Raw genomic sequence first — 17220 nt, forward strand, 5'->3', positions numbered from 1 at the left:
TATTTATAAGAAATATTCCAAAGGACAAACCTACAGAGACAAAAAGTAGATTAGTGATTGAGGTTGGGATAACACACAGAAATCCTTTGCATTCCTATACGCTAACAATGAGAAAACAGAAAGAGAAATTAAGGAAACAATACCATTCACCATTGCAACAAAAAGATAAAATACTTAGGAGTATATCTACATAAAGAAACAATAGACCTATACATAGAAAACTATAAAACACTGATGAAAGAAATCAAAGAGGACACAAACAGACGGAGAAATATACCGTGTTCATGGATTGGAAGAATCAATATTGTCAAAATGACTATGCTACCCAAAGCAATCTATAGATTCAATGCAATCCCTATCAAGCTACCAACAGTATTCTTCACAGAACTAGAACAAATAATTTCACAATTTGTATGGAAATACAAAAAAAAACTCAAATAGCCAAAGTAATCTTGAGAAAAAAGAATGGAACTGGAGGAATCAACCTGCCTGACTTCAGACTCTACTACAAAGCCACAGTCATCAAGACAGTATGGTACTGGCACAGAGACAGAAATATAGATCAATGGAACAGAATAGAAAGCCCAGAGATAAATCCATGAACCTATGGACACCTTATCTTTGACAAAGGAGACAAGAATATACAATGGAAAAAAGACAACCTCTTTAACAAGTGGTGCTGGGAAAACTGGTCAACCACCTGTAAAAGAGTGAAACTAGAACACTTTCTAACACCATACACAAAAATGAACTCAAAATGGATTAAAGATCTAAATGTAAGACCAGAAACTATAAAACTCCTAGAGGAGAACATAAGCAAAACACTCTCTGACATAAATCACAGCAGGATCCTCTATGACCCACATCCCAGAATATTGGAAATAAAAGCAAAAATAAACAAATGGGACCTAGTGAAACTTAAAAGCTTTTGCACAACAAAAGAAACTATAAGCAAGGTGAAAAGACAGCCCTCAGATTGGGAGAACATAATAGCAAACGAAGCAACAGACAAAGGATTAATCTCCAAAATATACAAGCAACTCCTGCAGCTCAATTCCGGAAAAATAAATGACCCAATCAAAAAATGGGCCAAAGAACTAAGCAGACATTTCTCCAAAGAAGACATACAGATGGCTAACAAACACATGAAAAGATGCTCAACATCACTCATTATCAATGATTTATTGTGGATAGACAGAAGGGATCTTACTTGGATGATGAATAACATTCTAAAACTAGATTATGATGATGTTTGTACAACTCAGTAAATTCATCAAAAATACTGAATTGTACACTTATGATAAGTGAATTTTATGTTATTTTAATTATGCCTCAATAAAGTTGTTTAAAACATAGTGTATATGTGCCAATCCCAATCTCCCCGTTCCTCCCACCCTTTCCCTTTCCCAGTGGTATCCATTCATTTGTTCCCTACATCTGTGTCTATTTCTGCTTTGCAAATAAGATCATTTATATCATTTTTCTATATTCCACCTATGTTCATTATATAGGATAGTTTTTATCTCTTTCATTCTTTTCACTGCTACAACAATCTCTAGGTCCATCCACATCTCTACAAATGACCTAATGTTCTTCCATTTATGGCTGAGTAATATTCCATTGTGTGTGTGTGTGTGTGTGTGTGTGTGTATTCAGTTCAGTGGCTCAGTCATATCCAACTGTTTGCGAACCCATGGACTGCAGCACGCCAGGCCTCCCTGTCCATCACCAACACCCAGAGCTTACTCAAACACATGTCCATCGAGTCAGTGATGCCATCCAACCATCTCATCCTCTGTCCTCCCCTTCTCCTGCCCTCAATCTTTCCCAGCATCAGGGTCTTTGCAAATGAGTCAGCTCTTCGCATCAGGTGGCCAAAGTATTGGAGTTTCAGCTTCAACATCAGTCCTTCCAATGAATGTTCAGGACTGATTTCCTTTAGGATGGACTGATTGGATCTCCTTGCAATCCAAGGGATTCTCAAGAGTCTTCTCCAACACTACACTTCAGAAGCATGTATTCTTCAGTACTCAGATTTCTTTGTAGTCCAACTCTCATATCCATATATGACCATTGGAAAAACCACAGCTTTGACTAGATGGACTTTTGTTGGCAAAGTAATGTCTCTGCTTTTTAATATACTGTCTAGGTTGGTCATAGCTTTTCTTCCAAGGAGCAAGCTTCTTTTAATTTCATAACTGCAGGCACCATTCTCAGTGATTTTGGAGCCCAAAAAAATAAAGTCTCATTGTTTCCATTGTTTCCCCATCTGTTTGCCATGAAGTGATGGGACCGTATGCCATGATCTTAGTTTTCTGAATGTTGAGTTTTAAGCCAGCTTTTTCACTCTCCTCTTTCACTTGCATCAAGAGGCTCTTTAGTTCTTCACTTTCTGCCATGAGGGTGGTGTCATCTGCATATCTAAGGTTATTGATATTTCTCCTGGCAATCTTGATTCTAACTTGTGCTTCCTCCAGCCCAGCGTTTTGCATGATGTACTCTGCATATAATTTAAATAAGCATGGTGACAATATACAGCCTCGATGTACTCCTTTCCTGATTTGGAACCATTCTGTGGTTCCATGTCCAGTTCTAACTATCCCACGTCTTCTTTATCCATCCCTCTGCTGATGGTTCAGGGGCTGGAGGGGAGACTCTCACGCATTCTATTTATAACCACTCTAAAATTAAAAGTATAATATGTGCACATGGTAATTAAAAAACACTAAATGCCAATATCATTTTTTTACAAAATTCAAATCAAATTTAATTCTACCCCCCAGATTATTCACATATTTTGCAATATTTCCTTTTAATTTTTTAAGCACAATTTTCTATTTCCTTTGACATCTTGATAAATAGTTTATCATCTTGTTTCCTGAAATTATTTACAACCATATTTTCCAGATAAACAAATATCCTCCAATACATTTTTAATGGTAGTTTAGTGTAGATGTACCTAAGAGTCAATTTCATTCTTGTCATCTACTCTGAGGTTGATACACTTCAACTAAATTTATTGAACATCATTAGAGCTTTATCCTGTACACTTGACTCACATTTTGTGTTTACACCATGAGACCTTTAACAGGTCGAGATCAGGGACCAAATGTCATTTATCTGTATACTCAAATGCAACACAGTAAGGGTGGGCAGAATTAAACGCAGCTCTGCTTTGTACAACATTAAATAAATTATTCTCTATATTATAAGAAAAAATGAAGACAATTTAACATTTATATAGCCACTATTTGCCTTCTTTCCTGGAGCCCTTGCTTCATATAGATATCTCTAAGAACTCCTGAAAGAGAAAAAAAAGTATGATTTGCTTGGTTTTATTATCAAGACTTTCAATGGGATCTATTTTTCTCTAATGATCACTGCAAGATTAAGACTCTTAGATTAAGATTGGGGATTGAAAGATCTACAAATAATAAAGGGACAAGAAAGGGAGTACAGAATTTCTCAACTATACATAAAGATATTCATCATGTATGGAGAAATTGGGAAAAGTAAAAAGAAAACCATTAATTTGACTATAATTATATGAACATCAGTATCTGTGGTTTTCAAGCACCATGTTCTCAGTACCCATCTTTACCAGCAACCCTAAGATTTGATTCCCTTTACTACGATATGACTTCAGTTTAACATTATTTTTGCTACTGCCCACTATATTAAAGGGCTCCAATACTCACTTTTCCTCTCTCTAATCAACTCTACTGACTTGCTATTTGGTCGTGGATATTCATCATGGGGGGGGGGGGGTTCCCTGGTAGCTCAGCTGGTAAAGAACCCACCTGCAATGCAGGAGACTCTGGTTTGATTCTTGGATCAGGAAGATCTCCTGGAGGAGGGCATGGCAACCCACTCCAATATTCTTGCCTGTCGAATTCCCATGGACAGAGGAACCTGGTGGGCTACAGTTCATGGGGTTACAAAGAGTTGGACATGACCAAGTGACTAAGAACAGCACAGCACTCATCATGGGAGGGGACATTGGGAACTGGGGAAGCAACAAAATCTACATTACATTTTTTGGTAGAAACATACCAAACATACCATGGGTTTTCATGTCTCATGTCCTATAAATCCATCTTTCTCATTCATTCTAGAATCTTATTCCCCAAATTCTGTATGAAATCATCTCAGTTTAGTGATACATTTTTGTTCTGGACTAATTAATTTAAATGCTCCAGTACCCATTCTCTCACTCTCATATCCACCGGTGCATGTCTACTACATGATCTCCCCTAAAAATACCCTCTGTCACTTATCCACACACTGGTGAATAGCATTCTTTCCTCCATATCCAATTTGACTTAATTTACATTAAAGTGTTCTTCATATCACTTGATGACAAACCAATTTCTGCATTCATCAGCAGAGAGCTCTCTGTTGGGAAACTGCATGGATGGGATTGAGAAGGTTACATCACATCACTATTCACAAGCATCCCACTTTATCCACTACACACACACACACACACACACACACACACAAACAGGTGAACAGAAACCACATTTTTAAAAACTCTTTAAGAGATAAGACCACAAAGAAACCTAAAGAAAATAGATTTTTAGAGTGAGTGGATTCCTCTCTAGTTAGCAGAAATCAGAAATACAGGGAACATTTGCTCAATTTGTCCATGGAATGGCTGCAGGTTGTCCTGATGTTGATGGAGGGGCTCTCCTAGTGTATCAGAAACCTGGGGTCTACTTGAGACTGCATGACTACAATAATACAGTTGGGTCTGCAGACATACCCAATGGAGAGGAAGGTCTACCCATTTGCGAGACTATATCTGGGATATTTTATTAGATCGTGGTGGTGAGATGAATTTAGGACTATGTTGGAAACAGATGAACAGGACCTGAGTCTTAGAGCACAATATTCTTATAAAGGATGAGGCTTGGCTGATAAGAAGTCTCAGATGTTTCCAATGGTCCCAAACCCTGGTTTTCACGTCCTTGCAAACTTCCCTCTCATTGACTATGAGGTGTACATAGTGATGTGATTACAGCAGAGAAAATGTGGAAGAAATATTTGAAAGTCTCCTCAGGAATTGGAGTTAAAAAAATCTGAATTTCTTCTTGCTGCCTCTCTCTTTCTCTCTAGGTTGATAGAACCCAACTTCCATGTTGTGCTGCTCCTTCAGGGGCCCACATACCAAGGAACCTTGGAAACTCTCTGAATAATATCCTGGGTACCTGTGAATGCTACCAATAGCCCCGTGAGTGAGCTTGAAAATGACCCTCTGCTCATCAAGACTTCAGAGGCCTGCAGCCCCAACCAGCGCCCTGACTGCAACCTTCTGATAGGTGGTCTTAAGTATTTCAACAAAATAGCAATTACCAAATAATAAGCAAAAATCAAGAGTCTCCCAATATGGCAATTAATTCCATTAGAGAAAAACTTAAAGGTGAAGACTCATTCAAATTACAAAAGAAAAGCAATGCTGTTAAGCCTCAATGATATAAAAATGTCTTCCAAAGCAAACCCAATGGCAACAAAAATAAGAAGTTATACTTAGAAAAAATATTAACTGAGAAAATGGGAAGAGTATCACATTCCTGATATAAAAGATCTAATATAGCATAGAGTTCATGATTAATAAAATGAAGTTACAGATATCAAAATCATACATTGATTGTTAAATGAGAAAAAGCCTCAGTTTTATGTTAACATCTATAATTTGTAAGTAAGAGTCAAGAGCACAGGTGTACTTCATCCTGAGGAGAAGAGGGACCCAGACCCTCCCCAGGACATTCACTTTTCTCCTTTTCCTGTTCTGTTAATATTAACAAGTCTGCAGAGATTGGGACAACATGAACCAACTAGCTAATGATGAGCTTTGGGCATTAAGCTCTAAGGTCATACTATTGTAAATAATTGGCCTGTGCCTCCAGCTCATTATTTTGCCAGTTCTTTTTTTAATATTTATTTATTTAAATTGGAGGATATTTACTTTACAATAATGTGGCAGTTTTTGCAATATCTTGACATGAATCATCCGCAGGTGCACATGTGTCTCCATCCTGAGGCCCCTCCCATTTCCCTCCCCACTCTATCTCTCTGCGTTGTCCCAGAGCACTGGCTTTGAGTGTCCTGCTTCATGCATTGAACTTGCCCTGGTCATTTATTTTACATATGGTAATATACATGTTTCAATGCTATTCTCTCAAATCATCTTACCCTCACATTCCCACACATAGTCCGAAAGTTTATTATTTACATCTATGTCTCTTTTGCTGCCTTGCATGTATGATTGTTACCATTTTTCCAAATTCCATATATATGTGTTAATACACTGTATTGATGTTTCTCTTTCTGACTTACCTCACTCTGAATAATAGGCTCCAGTTTCACCTACCTCATTAGAACTGACTCAAATGTGTTCCTTTTTATAGTTGAGTAATATTCCATTGTGTATATATACCACAACGTCCTTATCCATTCATCTGCCTATAGACATCTAGGTTGCTTCCATGTCCTAACTATTGTGACCCCATGTCTTTGTCCATCCTTTGTAGGAACCTTCATCAGAAGGTCCAGCCTGAGTCTGTCTTCCTGCCTGTCCTGAGGAGGGACCCTGAGACTTCATCATATACCAGGCAGGAAAGGGGCAGTGAGTCTTTGCTCCTTAGCCGTGTATCAGCAGAGATGCAGCCCAGCGCAGTAAGTACTGAGGGAGACAGTGATGGATGAAGGGAGCATTGAAAAGGTGTTTCCTCTTCAAGAAGAATAAACATAATAGTTGTTATAGAAAGATGCTATTGTTGTTCAGTTGCTCAGTCATGTCTGACTCTTTATGACCCCATGGACTGCAGCATGCCAGGCTTCCCTGTCCTTCACTCTCTCCTGGAGTCTGCTCAAACTCATGTCCATTGAATCAGTGATGCCATCCAACCATCTCATCCTCTGTTGCCCCCTTCTCTTCCTGCCCTCAGTCTTTCCCAGCATCAGGGCACCGATCTATGTGGGTTTGGAATAGAGCCCTTTCAAGTTTATGTTCATGGTTCTGGTTGGGGTGTTAGAACCCTCATTTAGAGTTCTGCTTCCACCCTCACTGGTTCTAGCTCTTGCTGGCTGGCATCCCTCGTACCAGAGCAGCAGCAAGTGGGTCTCTGTAAACTTTCCCCTACGCACTTCAGTTCATTATGAGAGAGGTATTGAGCATGAAGATAAGCATTAGCAAGATGACATGAATCACAATATCATATACTGTTATGGAAGGCTTCCTAAGTGTCAGATTCTGAAGTATGTGTTTTCTCTCCTGTTTTGTTTCATCTGAATAATCTCTCCCAAAATACAGGTGGGCACATTATTATTATTATTTTAACTGAAGGAAAGAAGCACAGCATTCTATGTAACATGTGCAAGATCATGAGTTAGAAAATGTTAAAACCGAGTTTCAAATCAGTCTTGTCAGACTGACTCCATATACAGGGCACCTGGGCAGTCTTCCTGTTTTCACCCAGTCATGTCAATTTCCATCAGTCCTGGCAGAGACTCCCTGCTCACTGTGCCTCCCCCTTTGTAGTTTCTGACATGCTGCAACCACTGTAAGAAGAACGTCTGTGATCACAGGCAAATGTCATAGAAATAATTAGCACTTGATGCTCCAGGGTAGATCTCTCTGTTGACTCTGTTCCTGGATTTCACTTCACCTGTCCACTTTCTCCTCTGTACTTATAATCAGTTGCCTCAATCACGAAAGGCGACACAAAATCAGAGTCTTGGGGTTCTACCTATTCAGGAAAATGAAAACCTTGAAAAAATATCTGATATGCCTCTGTGTTTAGACTGAGATACCTCTGTTTAAAGCTGTGCCTCTGCTTGAAATTTTGACATTTAGGGTATGGGACTCAGAGAAGAGAATTTAATTTTGAATCTTGTGTGCTCCACACATTCTTAATATATTATGGGGCAATTTCTCAGAATCTGTGAGTCTTAAAATTGTCAACTGAGTTGATTCCTCATTGATACAAGCCCACTGAATTTGAACTAAATGAATAATGGTTGCCCTCCATGCAATAACTCTGTGACAGATACATTAAGAAAAAAGGGCAAAATACATTTTTATATTTGTTACTAATAATGATAATGCTAATTCTCATGTTATCAGATTGAAATATCTGTCTATCTGATGTTATGGTTTCCCTTGACAAGGCGTATTATTTTTTTATACAAGTAAATTCTTCATATAAGAAGAGAAATATCTGAGGCTCATTTATTTCTGATTCCTCAGAGCCTATACCTTGATGGCACAGAGAAGGCACAAGGAATGAAAAATCTCCAGTTAAGTGTTAAATAAGCCCTTCCATTTTTCATAGAAACAAAATATGGGTGTTATAGCCACACTTTCTGGGAAACAAACTCACTCAGAAGGACAATGCAGATAGTGGAGTGCAGTTTATTACACTGGCGGGCCCAAGGCAGAGTCTCCTCTTAGCCAAGGACCCCGACCAGTATTTGTGAAAATCTTTTATACCCCATGTGTACATGTCCAAACCCACCACCCCAAATTCCTTGAGACTTACAAAGGAAGGGTAAATACAATCACAATAACCCCATCATTCATGTGTTATGTGTTCAAACAGTTAATAACCAATAAGCCCTCGGTTACATTCCAACCAGTTAATAACCGATAAGCCTGTGATTACATTCCGATAGATACTGTCTGGAGGCAGGGGTGATTAGAGTATGTTGTCTCTTAGGTGATGAGTAACCTGGATACGATCTTCAAGGTTCCCTTGTCTGGAGGGGGTCTTCTTCTTCCATTGTCGTTCCCACAGGCCCTAAGCAGAGAGTTCAGAGTCCATTGGGTAGGCAGCCGAGCATGATCAGCACAGACAGGCCTGAGATAGAGTCCTGCCCCTATGAATTCCTTCTTCATGGGCAATATGGCTTCCACACAATGACCATTTGTGCCAGTGTTTTCATCCTTTTCAGAATGTCCCACAGGACTCGAGACAAGATAAAATGGTGCTTGTTTCTGTCTATGTCATAGACTTTCTTTGGGACCTATTATTTTTCATTTAATAGCACCAGCAGCATTAAATCTTTGAAAAGCCATTGCAGAAATATTCATGATAAGAGGAAAAAAGAGTTGGGAAAGAAGGCACATCTTAATGGATGGCTGAGACACATTTTAGTATTTCATGTTATTTATGCTCCAACTTGATACAGGAAAGGCTTTGATCTCTCTGCCATATAATCCATGAAAGGTCATTAAACTGAGGGGATTTTATTTTATTAATACACATGCTATCCCAATAATGATTGAAATTCTTTATATTAATACAAATGACCAAGTATTGATTAGGTTCCAAATTTCCCTTAGGTGCCACATGTGTTCTGGAAGTGGGTATTAGATGCCGGGGTCCAGTCTCAGCAGGATCCAGGGGTACCCTCAGGATGAACGGCGTCAGTGAGAGAGAGAGAGAGACCAGACTGGGGGTATGCAGCAGGGCCTGGCAATGCTTTATTTTTTAGCGTAGCTTTTATACCCTAAGTTAGTACATTTCTAAGGGGAAGATAGTTTAACATTACATCAGCTTGTCCTTCACGAAACCAGGGTGTTTTCTGCATACTTCTTTGTTTATGAGAGTCTTGTACATTATCTTCTGGCCTTGGGGCCTATTGACATTTTATGACCTAGGTGAATGCAAAGCTGTTTTCTGTAATCTATTCTTTATTGTTCCATTTTGCCTTGAACTTAACAGAAAACAGAGAAGTTGCAGTCCTTTTGCAGAAGTTATCAGTTAAATGTATCTAAAGGGTTTACCACACAAAGACTCCGCAGCTCCAGTGAGGTAGCCCCAGTTTAGCATTCCTGGTTAAAATTAACAATTCTAAACTCTTATTTTTCTAAATCTTTAACTATAACCACTTTTAGAATAATATTTTTGTGTTCTCTAATAGGGCTTCCTCACCCCTGAAGGGCTCTGTGCCTATTAGGGCCTTCATGTGATCAGGTTCTTTATGCTGTTTATGATTAAGGTGTTGTGAGCAGCCATGTGCATTAGTACGCATTTGCCAGGCAGGCTAGAATGCCAGCAAAGGGGTCTAAATTGAAACACTCCTTTCATCCTGGATAATCTTATAGGATACCACCATCTGGGGGACATATTGATTAAAGTTCTAAGTTGATTCTGTTTGGAGAGAGATTGGGGAAGGCTGTCTACCTGTGTCATAGAAATTAGGAAGTAGTCTAATATAGCAAGTATCAGAAAGACAGAGATCATCTTTAAGGTGAGCGCCAGAGCAGCTTTTCGAAATTCCGGAAGTTTTGATCTGCTTTGCTTGTCAGGTCTTCTCCTCATGACCTTGTCATGGGTGGGATCTCGTGTGCTGGCTCCCAGCAATTAGACTCTTTTATTTCCAAGAAGGAACAGAACCACAGAGAGGCTGGGAGATTTGCACACACTCCTCTTATAAGAAGTAAAAGACCCAGAACTCAATCATTAATATGCTTATTTCTTCTGCACCAGTTCTCTGTCATCTCCATATAGCTAAAACATATTTCTTTTCAAAACTATTTTGGCCCCTGAGGTAAAATGAAGGTAGAAGAATTGATTCATCTTTTTTGGTTCAGGGACTTCTCTGTGAATTGTGGGACTGACACAGCATTTACAGAGGCCATAATGGCCCCAACATGAAGGATTATAGGGTTTTCAATGACTCATTATGCATTTTGCCTTCCAGTTTTGAATGTAAGGTTGAAAAGATTTCTTATACAAGATGAAAATATCAACTGCACCTATTATGAAATTATCACAAGACAGACTTCAAGGATATTTTCAAAAGATAGGCTAATAAAAGAGAATGCAGTTGGCAGAAAATTATTTTTCTTCTGAAAAAAAAATGTATGCAATTAACATAGTAAATCTGATTATGTCCCAACTGTTGAAACTGGGAAGACTGTCACTCACATATGATATACAAATTCCCATTTGTATGATACAGAGAGAAGTATAGAATTTTCACTGGACTGTTGTAAGCAGAAACTGATACAAATAAAAATATAATACATGAAATATGAATTAAATATTTATTTGATATATCAATAAAATATTTTAAATAATGTATTATATTTAAGTATATGAAAGATATATCAGAAATTTGTTAAATTTATAATAATGTATATAGTATAAATTTATGAACTGAACAAAATGTTTTCTTTTTGTGTGTCAGGAAAATATTTGAAGTATTGTTTGTAGTTCACAAAGAGACTTAAGCAAAACATTGTGGTAAACAAGTTCATTTCAGGGGCAATATGGATAGTATTCTATTTAGAGAAGATTTTACAAAAGCTGGTTATAGATATATAAATGAATACTGACATTATGAAAGCATTTCCAAGGAAACATACCCATCAAGTTCATGGCACTGGTTGCTTTTGGCAATGTGTATGCTGAGGAATGGGATGGAGCTGAGACACCAAAAAAAAGTTAAATTTTATCTTAACATTTCAAATCTCTATGAAATATGAGATCTGAAGCAAATATTATTAAATGTATATACTTTAAAATAGGTAGGGGTTACTGATGATAGCATTAACTGGTAAGGTTAACAGAGCTTCTACTAATGGTTGGGCAATGTTCTTAGGCAGTATTTGTCAAGCCCAGCTTAATAACACAGTGACCAGTAAACTCACTTGTAGATCCTAAAATTGGTTCCAGGCTGAGGCTGGGGTAACTGAGTATTTTTTAAAAAGACACATGTAAATTTAGAGAAGAGAATGGCAACTCACTCCAGTATCCTTGACCAGAAAATCCCATAGACAGACAGGTCTGATGGGCTACAGTCCAGGGGATCTCAAAGGGTCAGAGTTGACTTAGCGACTGAACAGCAACAAAAACAGCAACACATAAATTATCAACCAACACATAAATTTCAGTATTGGAACTGAAAACCACTTGTTTAAGCAATATAAATGATTTTTAAGACTTTATTTCAATAATCCTATTAGTGGTTGGTTTAGTTGCTAAGTTGTGTCCAACTCTTGTAACCACATGGACCAAAGCCTGCCAGGCTCCTCTGTCCGTGGGATTCACCAATTAAGATTACTGGAGTAGCCTCTTCCTTCTCCAGGAGATCTTCCCAACCCAGGGATCAAACCACGGTGTCCCACATTGCAGGCAGATTCTTTACCAGCTGAGCCACAAGGGAAGCCCAAGAATACTTTGTCTAGGAGGGATAAGAGTGGGCAGCCTATCCCTTCTCCAGTGGATCTTCCCCACCCAGGAATCAAACCGAGGTCTCCTGCATTGCAGGTGGATTCTTTACCAACTGAGTTATGATTGAGCCACCAGGGATAGTATAATATTCCTGTTAGGAATATCCAATTATTATCACAATTTTAGAGATCAAGAGATGGCCTAGAGGTGTTTACATTATATTAATTAGAATTTTTTCTCAGTTAAATCAGAATGTGACCTGCTAAAATAATGAAGCTGAGTTACTTTCAGGCAGCAGAAGTAAGAGAATTGTAATCCCTTTACCAGGAAGGGTTGACATGAAAATCTGTTAACTCGACCTAAGGAGGCTGGGTCCTGACCTGGCTGTGGGACCTTAGCTGGGACTGAAGTCCTCTTCTGTAAATAGGCAGGTTTATGATCAGAAGAACCACACCATCAGGTATACGAAAAGGGACACATCAGTTAATATTGGAAATGCAAGTCTAAAGCTAAACAAAAGTTCATCTCACATCTCTTTGGATGACTTTTTAAAGAAAAAACTTAAAAGAAAACAAATATTGGTGAGAATGTGGAAGTGGGGGAACACTTGCACCTGATCATTGAGAATGAATATTGGTACAGTCATTACAGAAACCAGAATGGAGGTTCCTTAAAAATTAAAAACTGAAACTAATTGAAATAGATCTGCCATAGGCCCCAGCAACCCCGCTTCAAGGTAGATGCCAAAGAAATAAAATTAGATGCCAAAAAAATAAAATTATCTCAAAGAGATAAATGCATTTCTTGTCAATGTGATGTTATTTGAAATACTGAAAATATAGATAAATGTCTATTGACAGATGAATAGGTTAAAAAAAAACCAGCTAATAATTCTGGCTATGTTCTTGAAATCTGCTAACAGAGATCTGCTTAACTGTTACTACACACACAAATAGAAACTATTTCTATTTGAAGTGACAGGTATGTTAATTAACTTGACTGTGGTAATCATTCCCAAGGTCCCTGTATATTAAATCATCACTTTGTATATCTTTAAAAAACCTTCATGTTGCACAACTCAAATATATGCAGTTTTGTCAATCACTTCAATAAACTGAAAAAAGAAAAGACAATGAAGTTGTATTATCCTGCCAGCACAGAATAATGTCCAAAAATATTACATTGGTTTCTCATATCAGACATTTAACTGAGACAGTAGGGAAACAAATAATCCTATATATAATTTTAAAATTTCCTGAAGGATTCTTAAATTTTGTTATCATTTAAAAATTGAAAGTGCTCTGTATACTAACACCATATTTGTAGTCACCAGCGCTGTATGATCATAAGTGCTTAGTTAAACAATAATGATCAAAATTTGAAGCCCACCAGAACCTGCCTGCCAATGCAGGAAACATAAGAAATGTGGGATCCCCCGGAGGAGGGCATGGCAACCCACTCCAGTATTCTTGCCTGGAGAATCCTATGGACAGAGAGGCCTGGTGGGTTACAGTCCATAGGGTCACAAAGAGTCGGACACAACAGAAGCAACTTAGCAAAGTCAAAGATATGAAGTCTATACTAAATGACTTTTTAAAAACAACTGTGGGACAAGTGTTCCAGTGGCTAAGACTCTGCAATCTTAATGCAGCGCACACTGGTTTGATCTCCGCTCCAGGAACTAGATCCCACATGCCCCAACTAAAGATTCCTTATCTGCAAGGGAGATCAAAGATACTGCATGCCCACAACAAAGACATGGCATGTATAAGTAAAAAATAAATATAAATTTTAAAAGAAGATAATCCTGATTTTTGAATAATCAATTATTTCATGAAATAAGGAAGACAGATGGAACAAAGGATGATCTAAAACTCTGAATGTAGTATAAAAGTATGTTCTGGTTAGGAGCATTCATTTTTAATTTAGAATTCAGATGATACTGTCCTGCATTTCATAGAGATTTGTTAATATTCTAAATGAAGGAAATATCTAAAATTATATATAAGTAAAATAAGATATATATAAATATGTTCTAATTTCTGTACATTTGAATTGTGCATTTTCTTAGAGGGAGAAGGAAATTTCTGATCCTGTACTGTTTCTAAAGAAGTAGGCTGTATTTTACTGAGATCAGGGATGTAATACCTCTAACATTCTTGTTACCTTTCACTTTTGGGTCCAATTTTATAAAGGAAGAGTGTATAGACACAGGTGAATAACACAGAAACCAATGAGGGAACAATTCTAAACAGAATTTATCACACTGACAGATATTGCTGAAGGAACTAGAGTGTATAATCTTAGAAATGAATTGCTTGAATCCAAAATATTATCACAGTGCTCAATGCCCATTTACTTATTTCCTTTGTTTCCAGACCCCTTTTCTTTTTCCAGAGGTGTCCAAGATACACAGAACTGGAAATCTAACAAGTGTCTCAGAATTCTTCCTCATGGGACTCTCAAATGATCCAGAACTAGATCCTTTGCTCTGTGTCCTCTTCCTGTCCATGTACCTGGTCACTGTGCTGGGGAACCTGCTCATCATATTAGCCGTCACCTCTGACCCCCACCTCCACACCCCCATGTACTTCTTCCTCTCCAACCTGTCCTTGGTTGACATCGGTTTCATCTCCACCACCGTTCCCAAGATGATTGTGGACATCCAATCTCACAACAGAGTCATCTCCTGTGAAGGATGCTTGACTCAGATGTCTATTTTTATCCTTTTTGCATGTATGGATAGTATGCTTCTTACTGTGATGGCCTATGACAGGTTTGTGGCCATCTGTCACCCACTGCACTACGTGGTCATCATGAACCCGCGCCTCTGTTGCTCCTTAGTTTTGGTATCCTTTTGTGTTAGCCTTTTGGACTCCCAGGTGCACAATGTGATTGTGTTACAACTTACCTGTTTCAAGGATGTAGAAATTTCTAGTTTCTTCTGTGATCCTTCTCAACTGCTCAACCTTGCTTGTTCTGACACTTTCACCAATAACATAGTCAGCTATATCATCGGTGCCATGACTGGTGTTCTCTCTATCTCAGGAATCATTTTCTCTTACTATAAAATTCTTGTCTCCATTCTGAGAGTCCCCTCATCAGGTGGGATATACAAAGCCTTTGCCACCTGTGGTTCTCACCTGGCAGTTGTTTGCTTATTTTATGGAACAGCCCTGGGTGTGTACCTCAGCTCAGCCATCTCACGGTCTCCCAGGAAGGATGCAGCAGCCTCGGTGGTGTACACTGTGGTCACCCCCATGCTGAACCCCTTCATCTACAGCCTGAGGAACAAAGACATCAAAAGGGCCTTGTGGAGGTTCCTTATCAGCACAAACTCATCTTAGGATATGGCAACCCATTTGAGTGTATACTAGAAAATGTAGCAAAACTAAATCTGGAACTCTAAAAATTCTACCTCTTTCATGACATCATTTTTATAGCTCTTATGGCCTTCATGTCTCTCCTCACTTTCTACCTGAATATTATTTCTCTATAGCTTATTCCCCTGCCAATGCAGGAGACACAGGTTCAATCCCTGAGTCCAGAAGATCCCTGGGGGAGGAAGTGGCAACCCACTCCAGTATTCTTGCCTGAGAAATCCCATGGACAGAAGATCCTCTTGGGCTACAGTCCACAGGGTCACAAAGAGTCAAACAAGACTGAACATGCACACACACACGTTTTAACATGACAGTGAAGAGTTCTAGATCCTTTTTGTATCAAAATCACTCCTTGACAGAATCTCATTATATCTATAGAGATTCTATATTTTTATTTTCGGTAGCCCAAGCATCCTCAAAAGATGAATAATTCCCCTTTAATATACCAAAATTTTACAAATTTTCCAAGCTGTTATATATTTTCAAGAGTAAATTCTATTTTCAAATCTGCACATGCTGTTATGAGAGCTGCAAGTCATTGCTCCTCAGCCTTGACTTTTATTGCAATCATCTGGGAAGTTTAAAATACTGACCACTGGGTTTCACCACCAGAGTTTCTGATTCAACTGGACCTGGGTGTAGTCCAAGCATGAGGATTTTTTTTTCTTATATATATATTTTTTTCATTTATTTTTATTAGTTGGAGGCTAATTACTTTACAATATTGTAGTGAGTTTTGTCATACATTGACATGAATCAGCCATGGAGTTATGTGTATTCCCCATCTCGATCCCCTCTCCCACCTCCCTCTCCACCCGATTCCTCTGGGTCTTCCCAGTGCACCAGGCCCGACCACTTGTCTCATGCATCCAACCTGGGCTGGTGATCTGTTTCACCATAGACAATATACATGTTTCGATGCTGTTCTCTCGAAACATCCCACCCTCGCCTTCTCCTACAGAGTCCAAAAGTCTGTTCTGTACATCTGTGTCTCTTTTTCTGTTTTGCATATAGGGTTATCATTACCATCTTTCTAAATCCCATATATATGTGTTAGTATGCTGTAATGTTCTTTATCTTTCTGGCTTACTTCACTCTGTATAATGGGCTCCAGTTTCATCCATCTCATTAAAACTGATTCAAATGAATTCTTTTTAATGGCTGAGTAATATTCCATGGTGTATATGTACCACAGCTTCCTTATCCATTTGTCTGCTGATGGGCATCTAGGTTGCTTCCATGGATTTTTTTTCCATTTATTTTTATTAGTTGGAGGCTAATTACTTTACAATATTGTGGTGGGTTTTGCCACACATTGACATGAATCAGCTGCTCTTGGGTGGTTCTAGTGTGTGCCCACGGTTAACAACTACTGATCCAAGTCAAGTCTCTCTTTCAAAGGTGAACTTTATGCCTTGGGTCCTAACGTTCCTCATGGACAAATGCTGAAGATCCAAAAGAGATCAGAGGTCAAAGGGGGAAGAAATGAAGACCCTGATGTGGTAATAAGCAATGCATTTTCCCCATTATTTCCAATAAATTTCTTCACATCGCTTCTCTACATCGTACACCTGGCCTATGTTTTAGGGTGGGGCATTTGAAATCACATTCCATCTTGTGGTCTATGTTCCATCTTGTGTTCTTCTTAACAC

General features: G+C 38.5%; 1 pseudogene; it reads left to right on the plus strand.

The window, feature by feature from the left end:
• The first annotated feature begins 6150 nt into the window (after positions 1–6150).
• LOC122700423 lies at positions 6151–15532 on the plus strand (annotated as a pseudogene).
• Positions 15533–17220: the final 1688 nt, after the last annotated feature.

Source organism: Cervus elaphus, chromosome 9, assembly GCF_910594005.1.
Source record: "Cervus elaphus chromosome 9, mCerEla1.1, whole genome shotgun sequence".
In the NCBI taxonomy this organism is placed as follows: domain Eukaryota; kingdom Metazoa; phylum Chordata; class Mammalia; order Artiodactyla; family Cervidae; genus Cervus; species Cervus elaphus.